Raw genomic sequence first — 12,978 nt, 5'->3', positions numbered from 1 at the left:
GCAATCGAACCTCAACAAAATAAAAGAGAAATTTTGGAAATGATTCATATTCAAATGGCAGACGAGAACACAGTGAATGACAGATTAGACACTAAAAATCTGAGCCGTATTTATATGCCATTGTTGAAACGATCACCAAATTGAAGAATAAGAACTGACAATCAATGAAGAACGGACTGAATTCTAGATCTATGACTTCAGCTGGTCATTGCTGAGGATCTGACAAAGTATAACTACTCCCTTCTTAAACGTGTTATGGAGAGGATCGGGGGTAGGGATGTCTGGACTTCGAATGGAAAAATTTATGCTAAATTTGGTTCTGGAAAGATGCTCATAAGATCTGATGTTGATTTGGTTAAGTTGGGTGGAGGGAGACTGGAATCCGTTGTAGCAGGAGGAAGCACTGGTTCGGGCGAATAAGGTCCAATTTTATTTATTTTTGTTATTAAATATTTTTTTTTTTTTTTTTCTCTCTTTCATTTTCTCTTTATATAGTATCGATTTTTCTCTTACTCTTATCTCATGAATGGGGGATCAGAACCTATGCTTACCGGTGCCCACTTGAATGTTCGTTCGCTTTCTGCCAATTTTTCAGAGTTCGGAAATACAATATTGAATCATAATTTTGATTTGGTTGGTGTTACGGAAACTTGGCTTCGTGCTGATGAAACATTTTCATTTGAAATTGAGGGATACAATTTTGTTCATAATGACAGAACTACTAGGGGGGGAGGCACGGGTATCTATATAAAAAAGAATTTACACTATCGAGTCGTCAACTTGGATCTTAATTTGGAAAATACATGCATTATACTTGAACGAGGAGTTAAAAGAGTGCTCTTCTGTGTGATTTACAAGCCTCCTAAAGTTGAGGGAAGATTGGGTACTCATGTGCTTGTTGATGACCTAGAAAATCTCACCATGGCTTCCTTGCCATTGGCTGATAATCTTATTGTCGTTGGGGATATGAATGTCAACGTTTTGGAACCTGATTCTTCTGACTCATCTTCATATTTGAACTCACTTCAAACTTTTGGATTACATCAGTTGGTCAAAAAGCCAACCAGAAAGCGTGCTTTGCTTGATCATATTCTCACAGATAAACCTGAGCTGTTCAAATGTACGGATGTCTTGGACTGTCACTATAGCGATCACGATATGCCGATTTTTGCCTTGAGTGGTGAGTTCACAACTGAGCGAACTGAACGATACGCAACTTTTAGAGATTTCACTCAATTCTCCTTTGAAAGTTTTCAGGAGGAACTAGCTAGCTCTGATCTTCAGGCGATCTTCGGGATACGTAAGATCGATGATAAAATACATTATTTCAACTCTGTTATTTTAAATCTGTTTAATAAACACGCCCCATATGTTTCTAAGCGCATCACGAAACCTCCTGCGCCTTGGTTGAACTCTAATATTAAAAAGCTAATGAAGGAGAGAGACGCCGCCAAGAGTAAATTCAAGAAGACAAGATCGGAACATCACTGGAACGCTTATAAATTGCTCCGAAATTCTACCACTGAACTTATTCGAGTTGAAAAGAAAAAATATTTCTCACATGTCTTTCGTGGAGCTGATACAAGTGAGATGTGGAAACAGCTAAAATATTTGAATATCAACAGAACGAAAAAGCTGATTGATGTTCCTGACAGTCTGACTAATGTAGATGAGATGAATGATTACTTCAATGGTTCTCAAAGACAAGTTGATATTGGGAAGTCTGAGAAGGTGATGAGATTCTACGACAGTAACTCATTCTGTGAGTTTGAGGAGAAACTTGAGTTCCATTTAGTGGACGAAGACATAGTATCTAAGTATCTCTGTGAGATCAAGTCGGAATCGAGAGGTATTGATGATATAGGCTCGCAACTTCTGAGATTATGCTGTCCGTTTATATTGCAGTTCGTTGTCCACATTATAAATAGTTGCATTGTTGAAAGCTACTTTCCTGAATTGTGGAAGAAGTCGATCATCTTACCTATACCCAAATCTTCTAAGGTTGAAAGTTATGGGGACTTACGTCCTATAAGTATTCTTCCAACTATGTCTAAAATCTTGGAAAAGGTATTGGCTGTTCAAATCCGGGAGCACTTAGACAAGTATAGTGTGATTCCACAGGAGCAGTCGGGTTTTAGACGGGGACATAGTTGTACAACGGCCCTACTCAAGGTGACTGATGACATCTTGACCGCTTCGGATAGGGGATTGATAACAGTCCTTATTTTATTGGATTACTCGAAAGCATTCGATACGTTGGTGCATGACGTCCTATTTTCTATTATGCGCTTCACAGGTTTTTCATCGAGTGCCGTGGCTTTCATCAAGAGCTATCTTTCAGATAGGACTCAGCAGGTCAGGTTTGGTGATGTCATTTCAGATCCCTTGAAGGTTTTGCTGGGTGTTCCTCAGGGATCGATCTTGGGACCGCTGCTATTCGTGCTTTATACTCATTATATGATTACTTTTTTGAAGTACTGTCTTGCTCACTTTTATGCGGACGATACACAGCTATACTATAGTTTTCCTCAAGATCAGTTAGAGCAGGGCATTGCGAGAGTGAACGAGGATCTCAAAATTATGAGTGAAATCGCTGAAGCTCACCAGCTCACTTTGAATCCGTCCAAATCAAAGGCCATTTTTTTCGGTAAAGGGGATATCTGCAGTGCCTTGAGTCTGAATGCTGAGTTGAGGATCGCGAATGTAATGATTCCGGTAGTAGATTGTGTGAAAAATCTGGGTCTGTTCTTGGACCATAACTTGCGGTTCAGAACCCACATTGCATCTTGTGTCCAGAAGTCTATAATGAGTCTGCGCCTACTTTATCCGCACAGACGTTCCCTTCCTAGAGATTTGAAAGCTACACTCTGCAATTCATTAGTTCTTTCTGGTTTTAACTATTGTTCGGCAGTTTATTTTGCTTGTTTGGATCAGGAGACTATCGGAAAGGTTCAGAAAATTCAGAATTCTTGTCTTAGATTCATCTATGGTATCAGGAAATTTGACAGAATAAGTCATAAGCTCGATGAAATCAAATGGCTCAATATGGTGAATAGGTTCAAGCTTTCTGCACTGGTTCTTTATCACAGGGTGTTGACGTCTGGAATCCCTTCTTATCTCCATAGGAAAATTAAATTTAGATCCGATATTCATAATCTGAATATAAGGAATCGTGGCCTCATCTCGTCCCCTCCCCATAGACTAACGTTATTTGAGAGATCTTTTTCATTCAATGTCTATAAACTCTACAACCAATACATTGATTTCCGAACTCTTTCCGTGTCTGCTTTTAGGTGTCGTGTCTTTGATCAATTATTCAGTGAACAGCGTGCGCGCCGGTAGGCTGGTACATCGGGGTCTTATTTAGTTTTGTTGATGTTAAAATTCTTTCTGACTTATAACGAGTCAATCTTTGATATCAAGTTTTCTTATTTTTTGTGGGACTCAGTGCTCTGTATTATGAATTTTTTTTTTTGTATTATGAATTTTAAATAACTTTTTTTATCAGGGTTTGAGTGGAAGAACAGAGGGCATTCACCCATCTGAACTCCGCCCTGTGAGTGTTGTAATTGATAAATTATGTTTCTATTGTGTCATTGAATTGGTAATAAAGGCCTATTATTATTATTATTATTATTATAAAGATGACAGCACCCACTTGACAACATCCAAACAACAAGGAAAACAAATTGTGAGATATTTCGCAATCATTTTTACTTATTTGAATTAATGTGTGCAATTTTTAGATTGTGATGTCTTTTTAAATTATATTTACACTGAAGAAGGCGGATGCGCCGAAACGTTTGTAAACATTAAAGAAAATTTCAACTTCAACCTAGATACATATATACATATATATATATATATATATATATATATATATATATATATATATATATATATATATATATATATATATATATATATATATATATATATATATATATATATATATATATATATATATATATATATATATATATATATATAATGTTCAAGATAATGATCGTTGAATATGATAAAATATATAATATAAGGGATATCGATCAGTGATTAACGAGATATATTTACTCTTTATTCATGTAAAGCCTAGCTTTCGAAGCTTTTTTGCTTCTTCCTCAGGGCAACTGTAAAATACAACAAAACACATCAGCAACAGTAAAACAAAAAACAGAGCACAAACAACTTACTGAATGCGAGGTTGATCTCTAAGTCTAAGAAATGTACAAAAGTAGACACAAATATCAAACAGGGTAACATTAAATGATTATCAATTAAGAAACGCAATATTGTAATACGCAATAAACAATGTTAGGTTAAATGTCATTCATCAACTGGACCATCGAAAAATGGTCTGTTAGAAAGTTCTAGAAGATATGCATATATTGGACTTAGTCCCTGCGTGTCCGTTTTCTTGTTAATTTTGCTTTTTTGAGTTTGTATGTGGATCATTTCTAGTATACAGTTTTACTGTTGCTGATGTGTTTTGTTGTATTTTACAGTTGCCCTGAGGAAGAAGCAAAAAAGCTTCGAAAGCTAGGCTTTACATGAATAAAGAGTAAATATATCTCGTTAATCACTGATCGATATCCCTTATATTATATATTTTATATATATATATATATATATATATATATATATATATGAACCCGTAGTGCGTTGTTACCTCCGTTAAGTTCATTGGGCGACCTGACCTCCGGGTGAAGGAGTTATATAATTGGAATGATTTTTGTTTATATATGTACAGGGGAAGGTAAATAGCAGGGGTACCTAAAGAGGGGAAAAGATTTTTATCGAAAAATTTTTCTTCAAACGAATCAGACCTTACTACCTCCGCATATATTTCTTATTAGTAGTGTGCTCTCACCTCCCGCAACGTTGTCAGATTTTAGGAGGACAGAAAGTAAGACAGCTCGAATTCTACTCATATATAGAATACAGCTGCTCTTCCGATTCATTCACACATATTGAAACCTGTAAATAGTTCGAGAACGATACTAGATAATATTAATAAACTTCATACGCTGATAATTGATTGATAAGGTTCGTGATCTCGGTGTAAATGAATTTGGACAGTTTTGAATAAATATGCTTATGTCTACGATACTTCGTCCGATAGGGTAGTTTAATACCATATAGGTCCCAAAATGAATGATGCATGAAAATGAAATTTTTCGTGACATATAGGATTAATTCAAAAGACAATTTTACCGAATTTGTTCTGGTATGAAATAGTAGTCTAATTTTTGGCCATTATATTCACGACATTAGGAACTCCATATAAATGTTTTTCCTGAATGAATCAATAAAGATATAGGTTTTACTTTTAGCTTCTATATTCCATTCACTTTCATTTTAGCACTGGATTGGCCATGGAAATTGGATACCTTTCACTCTGTATGGTACGAAAATGTTGGGTTAAGACGCTTGTCGAAACATTCTTGAGTTTTAAATCAGTGCTACGTAGTCCGTTCTACGTGAGACTCTCAGTAATTACGTATTTCATCACAATGTCAAATCACTTCGGAAAATATTGAGTCGAAAATATGTAACGAACATAATTGACGTTTATACAAACTGATTGAAGACATACCAAATCTATTTATTTATATGGAAAATACAAGTGATCAGTAGCTTGAGGAGAGTTACTGTTGTTTATCTTCTTTGGCTGGAGGTTGAAGACGTTACATCAGTTGTAGAATTCAAAAAATGAACCCGAAGATGAAATGCATTTGATGCAGTGTTAGCATTGAGTTGAATAATCAAAGGTGGTAGGGAATGGGTATCTCTTGAAGAAATGAACGGATAATTACAAGAATGTTGATTTCTTCAACAAAAATCATCTTGCGTGATTAGTAGTCAAAATAATTAAAAGAAGTTTGAAGCAAGAGGGGCTTCACCTCACAAAACAACTGGCTCGTATTCATGTCTGTTTATTTTCAATACATTGATATAATGATAATAATTATACAGGGTGTGGCGTAATGAATGGATAATATGGATTCTGCGGGTAGAGGACTCTATGGCGGTTCAGATAAATATATTTTACATTTGGTAAAAGAGCCTTGGTTTTCGAGATATTATTATATAAATAATAATAATATCTGGATATTGACATTTTCCATCAGAGCGGATCAAAAGAAACTACTCGATTTAATGGCATTTCTTAATTGCTCGAGGTGTCTTTTGCTATTTCTCAGTACACAGGGTGTTTCACAAGTAAACGGACAAACGAAAACCGTGAATAGAGGGCATTGAGCTGAGTTTAAAAACACCTCATATGTGTGTCTTGTGCATTCCGTTTCCGATATACAGAGGAGTTTATTCAAATTTCCCGAATTTTCGTTCAGCTATAACTCCAAATAATTCAGTTGTATTCGGCTAAAAACTCATTATCCGCTTAAGCTTGTAAGTTTCAATAAAACAGAACATTAAAAGTTGACGAACACAGGACCGGACTCATTGAGGCTATATTCAAACTTAAACTCATGCAAAACACTCTGTTTGTAGCTTTTTTCGTCATAATTTTGAATTTTTCAGGTATCTGCATAGATTTTCCCAAAATCAATGAAATTTTGGTATGCTTTATCAGTGGATAATTTTTAATGAATAATTATTTGGTGGTGAAATGCCTCTAGAAAAAACAGCGCTGCATATTGACTTTAACTTCACAATAATTAATGGTATGAATATGATCGCCAATCAGATGTGGAAATCTAAAAATGGAATTGGAAATGTTCAACTGAATTTTTTCGTTTTTGATATTTTAGCATATCTGGTTATTCAGATAAATCATTCACAGTGATAATAAGCTTTATTATTGATAATGAACAAAAATAGCAATAAAAAACTACGCTATCATAAAAATAATAATTATAACTTGATATCTTCCGAATGAATCGCTTTTTATGGACAACGTGGACCTGAAGTAATTTTCCGAATTGATTTTCACCTCATTTGGTCCTTTAGTGAAGGTAATGATTGGCACTTCGAATAAGTATGATAAATGCACTTTCGAATTCTTCACTCATTCCGTTATATTCATTATTGGATCTATGGAAATCTATGGATTGGACTGGTCTTATTACAATTTGTTATTGAAACATTGATGATATTCATGCACCAGCAAAAGTATTTATCAGTATTTCAGGTCATTTCATTAGAAGGGTAGGACCCCAACATTGGACTGCTAGATCTCCAGATCTGACACCCCGCGATTTCTTTCTTTGTTTTCATTCACACAACTAGTTGTCCATAGAAAAATAGATTAATTCTGAAGATCAAGTTTCAATATTTAGTTTCAAGATAGCGTAGTTCTTCCATCCATATTTGTGCATTATCAATTTTGAAACATTTCATCATTGTGTATGACTATTTTGAAGACCGAATATGGCATAATTGTTGAACACATTCATTTCATTTCTTTGAAAAAAATCAATTAAGAATTTTTATTTTTCATGCAGTGCTCTATTCCTTAGAGGCGTCTGACCAAAACAATTTTTTCTAGAACATGATCAACAGGTAGGGCAACCCAAAAATCAATTCATTTTGAGACAATAATAATGCAGATAACAAAAAAGTTTAAATTATTATAAAAAAACTACATACACGGTGTTTTTATGAGTTTGAAGTTAAGTAAAGCCTCACTGAGCCCGGTCCTGATTTTGTCGAATTTAAATGCTCTGTTTCAATGAAATTAACAACTCAAGGCTAAATATAAATTTTCAGTCGACTTGATAGAGAATTTCAGGAGTTATAGCCGAACGGAAATTCGAGAAATTTCAAAAAACACTGAAGAAACCTATATATAGGGTGCCCCAAAACTATCGAAACAAACGTCACACCACGATAGAGTAGATAGAATACTATCGAATGACACCAACATTAGTTGAGCGAAAATGTACGGTTTCTGAGAAAACCTAACCTAAAGTTGCTGATTTGCGAACTATTTTTTCAATTACAAGGCAAATTTGTGATTAAGGAGAGCGTTTTTCTCCCATATTATCACCCCTGTTTAATCTGAGTATTAAAAATCATGTAGAAAAAACAATTGTTTCAATTAACATCATCTTAGGTCGAGACTTAGGTTATGGTTATCGATTAACTACTTAAAATAATTTCAATTAGGGGAGATAAAACAATAATCTTAGTTCAATATAATTTAAAATCGATATCCTTCTTCACAAACTGGCCCTGTTATTAAGAAAAATAGTTCGAATATCGGAAACTTTAGGTATTTTAATAAAATTCTGATTATTTTGGAAACGGTACGTTTTCGTTGAACTAATGTTGGTGTCATTCGATAATATTTGGTTTACTCTATTGTGGTGTGACGTTTGATTCACTAGTTTTGGGACACCCTGTATATGGGGTGATTTTGAACTTAGCGCAATGCCCTCTATTCACGGTTTTCATTTGTCTGTTTACTCGTGAAACACCCTGTATACTCCTTGTACTCTGAAAATTTTGAAACAAATGCCCTCACCCTCATATGAAAATTCAAATTCTTCTTGTTGTGAGAAACGTTCATCCAGAGACTCTGGTTCATCCCCCCGACCCTGGTTACATTGCCCGTTGAAAATGAAATCGGCATCTGTTTACTGCAAAACACGTGTTAATGCTGATACGAAGGGTTCAAACTTTTCTACCTGATTCGAGCTTTTTAGGAAAGAACTGCTCAAGATGAGTTCGAGTAACATTTCGTTTTGCGTGTTATATTGCATAAAATTGAATTTATGCCATGGATGATTCGAGAATTATTGATGTCCAGAATGCTCCAGAATGATGAAAATTTTCAGATTTCATTGAAACTCTTGCGAAAACTGTCTCGTATATTGTCACGTTTAGATTTTAATTCATTCAGAACTTTGAAGTTCGACAAATAATGATGTGTGTGAAGTTGGCCCAGCACTTTTCGATTTTCGAAAAAAAAATTTTTGTGCTGAATTGTGCTAGGTTTGTGCTAATTTGTGCCGTTAAAATTTTTGTTTCATTCCACACGGTTCTCAAAATATTTCACAAAATGTATAGAATGGGCTAGCCCAGCACTTATCGAAAAAATGAGTTTTTACGACTGAAACAGGTTGTGCTATGCATGTTCAGTACTGTGCCGTTCGAATTTTTGCGAAAGTCCCTCTTATCTCCCGGAAAATCGAAAATGAAGAAAAAAGTTAGCCCAGCACTTTTGATTTTTCTTTCCAAAAATTGGTGGAAAAATTTGTGCTACATTTGTGCTGACTTGTGCCGTAAATATTTTCTCGAAAATTCGTCGGATTTTCCGGGAAATCGCGAAATTAAGAAAAATGTCAGCCCAGCACTTTCTTGTTTTTGCAGTTTGATTTTTTTTATTAAGTTGTGCTACATTTGTGCTGATTTGTGCCGTTGAGATTTTCAGAAAAAACTTTCAACTTTTCCTTCAAATGGTGGATATCAGAAAAATCAGTAGATTGCCTGAAAATCAGTATAAATGGCAACAGGCCGAATACCGTTGAGGTTGGCAACCCTGCGTGCACAACCTACGACTTATCAAGTTTTGCATAGCGTCATAAATCATCAGAAGTGTATCACGATAACAATGTTGCCAGAATTCAGTTTTCAGGAGAGAAATCTCGTAAATTGAGCTTAATAAACACCAACGTGGATAGCTAATGACTAAAGAAGATTACTATTGTTTATAACTTGTAGATAAAACTCTTGAAAAAATAATGTTAATGGCTGTTTACATGCTGTTAATTTTTCAGCTTAATTTCATACACGGACTGAAACGTATCTTCCATATATATAAAATTTTGAGATTAACGGTAAACTATTTTCAGAGTCACGCATCTGCATCTGTATCAAGAAAATTGAGTTATAAACAATAGTAATATTTTACAGTCATTGGCTTTCCACGCTGGAGTTCATTAAGCTCAATTTACGAGTATTAGGCCTGTTGCCATTTATACTGATTTCAGGCAATCTACTGATTTTTCTGATATCCACCATTTGAAGGAAAAGTTGAAAGTTTTTTTGGAAATCTCAACGGCACAAATCAGCACAAATGTAGCACAATTTAATAAAAAAAATTAAACTGCAAAAACACGCTGGGCTGACTTTTTTCCAAAATCTAAATTTTTTGGAAAACTAGAAGGATTTTCGTGAAAATTTCAACGGCACAAGTTGGCACACGACTAGCACAATTTTTCACATAGTTTTCATTGAGAAAAAACGAAAGTGCTGGGCTAACTTTTTTTTCAATTTTGCGATTTCCCGGAAAATCCGACTAATTTTCGAGAAAATATTTACGGCACAAGTCAGCACAAATGTAGCACAAATTTTTCCACTAATTTTTGAGAAGAAAAATCAAAAGTGCTGGGCTAACTTTTTTCTTCATTTTCGATTTTCCGGGAGATAAGAGGGAATTTCGCAAAAATTCGAACGGCACAACAATGTACATGCATAGCACAACCTGTTTCAGTCGTCAAAACTCATTTTTTCGATAAGTGCTGGGCTAGCCCATTCTATACATTTTGTGAAATATTTTGAGAACCGTGTGGAATAAAACAAAAATTTCAACGGCACAAATCAGCACAAACCTAGCACAATTCAGCACAAAATTTTTTTTTCGAAAATCAAAAAGTGCTGGGCCAACTTCACACACATCAAATAATGATGTAAATAATTCAATATTATATTTGCCTCAGACTCGAAACTTTTCGAGAAACGATTCATTTAATGATTTCATGACGAATAAATCAAAAAATTATGTGTGTTGATATTATATTTTCATTCATTGAAGAATATTTAGAATAATGAAGTTCAACAAATGATACGAACAAGATACTTATTCAATTAACCTTATGATCCGAAACATTTCAGAATTTATTTCGTGTTTAGATAATCCGCTGCATATCGTTTTTCACAATACGACTGTCAATTTAGGACCAATTATAGAACGATTTAATTAATAGATCAATAGCTTTCGAAAATGTTGGTCAGTCTATGAACTGACAACTCATTTTGACAAATGACGGATTTCAGTATCCGACTGCTATATAGTATGATGAGAGTTCAAAAAAATTTGTATGGACTACAGAATTTGGATGGTTGATATTCCGCGTCGCTAACAGTCAATCACATTTCCTTCAGCGTAGTTGTTGTTTTGAAGAAAAAGTAGTAGGTTCTCGCAAAATCCGAAACTCTACATGTATAGCAGTTGTTCAGTTCGGGATTAAAGTTTATCCTAGATTGATTTTGACATTTCAGTTCAGTTCTGTCAGATCAATCTAGGATCATCTTAAATCTCGGCCTCATCCTGAACTGAACAACCGGGCCTTATAGTAATAGCAACGTAGCATTCATTAAGTCGGTATATTATTGGAATAATACTAATTTTTTATAGCGGAGAATATTGGTTTTCAGCCTCGGTAGGTATTCACGAAATTCATTTTATTATGTTTTTTTGAGGTGAATCGGCCCGAAATCTTGGATCCCCCGACCTGCTAGTTTCGTATACTTCTATGACAATAGCGTAATAACTCAAATTTCAACATTTTTACAGAAATTTTTGAATTTAAGGGAGAGACACATTGAAAAAATCGATAGCAATTTACCGCCTGAACTACGAGCTTGCCGAAGTTGAAACTGGTAACAATCTACTCAGTGCTTCATAATATGTATAGTTTTATGACTCAGTGTTTTTTAGAATCTGTAAAAAAAATTAAAAACTGTAAACTCGTCATCGCCTTCCAAAGGCTGTATCTTGGAAGGGCTGTCGATTTGGAAAATTTACAGGAAATACCCCCGCTTATTTTCATTAAGGAATCATCTCCCTTATTCCTTCGCATTTGTGTACAGATATCCTGTATATAGCTATATTTTATCTATGTACCTTTTTCTTTTAGATAGTAGAAGTTAATCAATCATCTGTATCTCAATCATATGTATCCGAGTATGTATCTATATTATTAACTTCATTCTGTAGATTCATTATATCTTGACAAAAATATGGTTGCAATTTCAAAATATGTTGACTCGAGGCCTTCCAAAGACTTCAATATTGTTTATTTTTTCCCTTACACCCTGAATGATCAATCGAAAAATGCAAATCTGTTTTGGCGAATTCTTCATAAAATCTTACTAGTTTCGATATAATTGGTAATTTTCTTCATGATACATCACTGAAATATTTAAACCAGAGAGATGGTACAAGCTCTTCAAATTTTCGGGAAAATCCAATATTTAAACATAATCGATAATAAAAGAGATGTTTCTGAGCAAAGGATTCCTCGAAATCATTGAGAAATCTGATTCAAGAAGAATATAAAGAGCGTTCCATTTGAAATAACACAATGTCCAACATTCGGTTTAGCCGACGTTGTTCATTTCTGTGATATTGTGAAATTTGTAGCATTTATTTCTCCTGATTCTGAAATGAAAATTTTCGGATTGGCTCATTGTCCTTGAATATTCATCACCATTAACATCTTAATTTTCTTATCCAAAAAATGTTTTTCTCTGAACAGGTTATTTTATTATATGCAATGTAACAATACTGATTATTCGTTATACTAATAGGTAGTATTATCTATATGGATCATTTCCATAGAGAGAAGAAATATCATGATGGACAAGACTCAAATCGATTCGTTTTCAGATAGTTAATGAAATAGTTCGCCAAATTCAGAATTATAGTGTTAGCTTGAGATGAAAGAAGTTCAACGGATGCATAGATATACGCACGATGAAATAACAGTCATAATCCCATTCGAGGGAGCCAAGATTGGTTCTCTTTCACGTGATTCTTTCCCCTACAGAGGAATGCGATAAAAAATCGTTGAGATATGCCGCCTGGCTTGCAATAATGGAGGAGAAAACGCGCTGCGCCTCTCTTTACTTAATTCCTCCGTATACTGATATTCCGCCTGTCTACATCTGCTTGCTCAGTACAACGTTGCCATTTTCGGAGGTACTAACGAGCAAAGAGTCTTCCAGAGCAAT

At 34.6% G+C, this 12,978-nt stretch overlaps 1 protein-coding gene and 1 long non-coding RNA gene across 4 annotated transcripts in view; both read right to left on the bottom strand.

Annotated features, from left to right (window-relative positions):
* LOC123316452 (monocyte to macrophage differentiation factor) overlaps positions 1-12,978 on the bottom strand; it is a 245,539-nt gene that overhangs the window by 20,655 nt on the left and 211,906 nt on the right. The gene's annotated exons all lie outside the window — the stretch shown is intronic.
* Positions 4,063-4,449, bottom strand: LOC123316454. The gene is made up of 2 exons (XR_006538084.1): positions 4,191-4,449; positions 4,063-4,127 (listed from the first exon to the last, which is right to left on the bottom strand). It is a non-coding gene; the product is annotated as an uncharacterized LOC123316454 (long non-coding RNA).

This window comes from Coccinella septempunctata, chromosome 7, assembly GCF_907165205.1.
Source record: "Coccinella septempunctata chromosome 7, icCocSept1.1, whole genome shotgun sequence".
Classification (NCBI taxonomy): Eukaryota; Metazoa; Arthropoda; class Insecta; order Coleoptera; family Coccinellidae; genus Coccinella; species Coccinella septempunctata.
The sequence above is the reverse complement of the archived record's forward strand: the minus strand, read 5'-3'. Positions and strand labels throughout refer to the sequence as shown.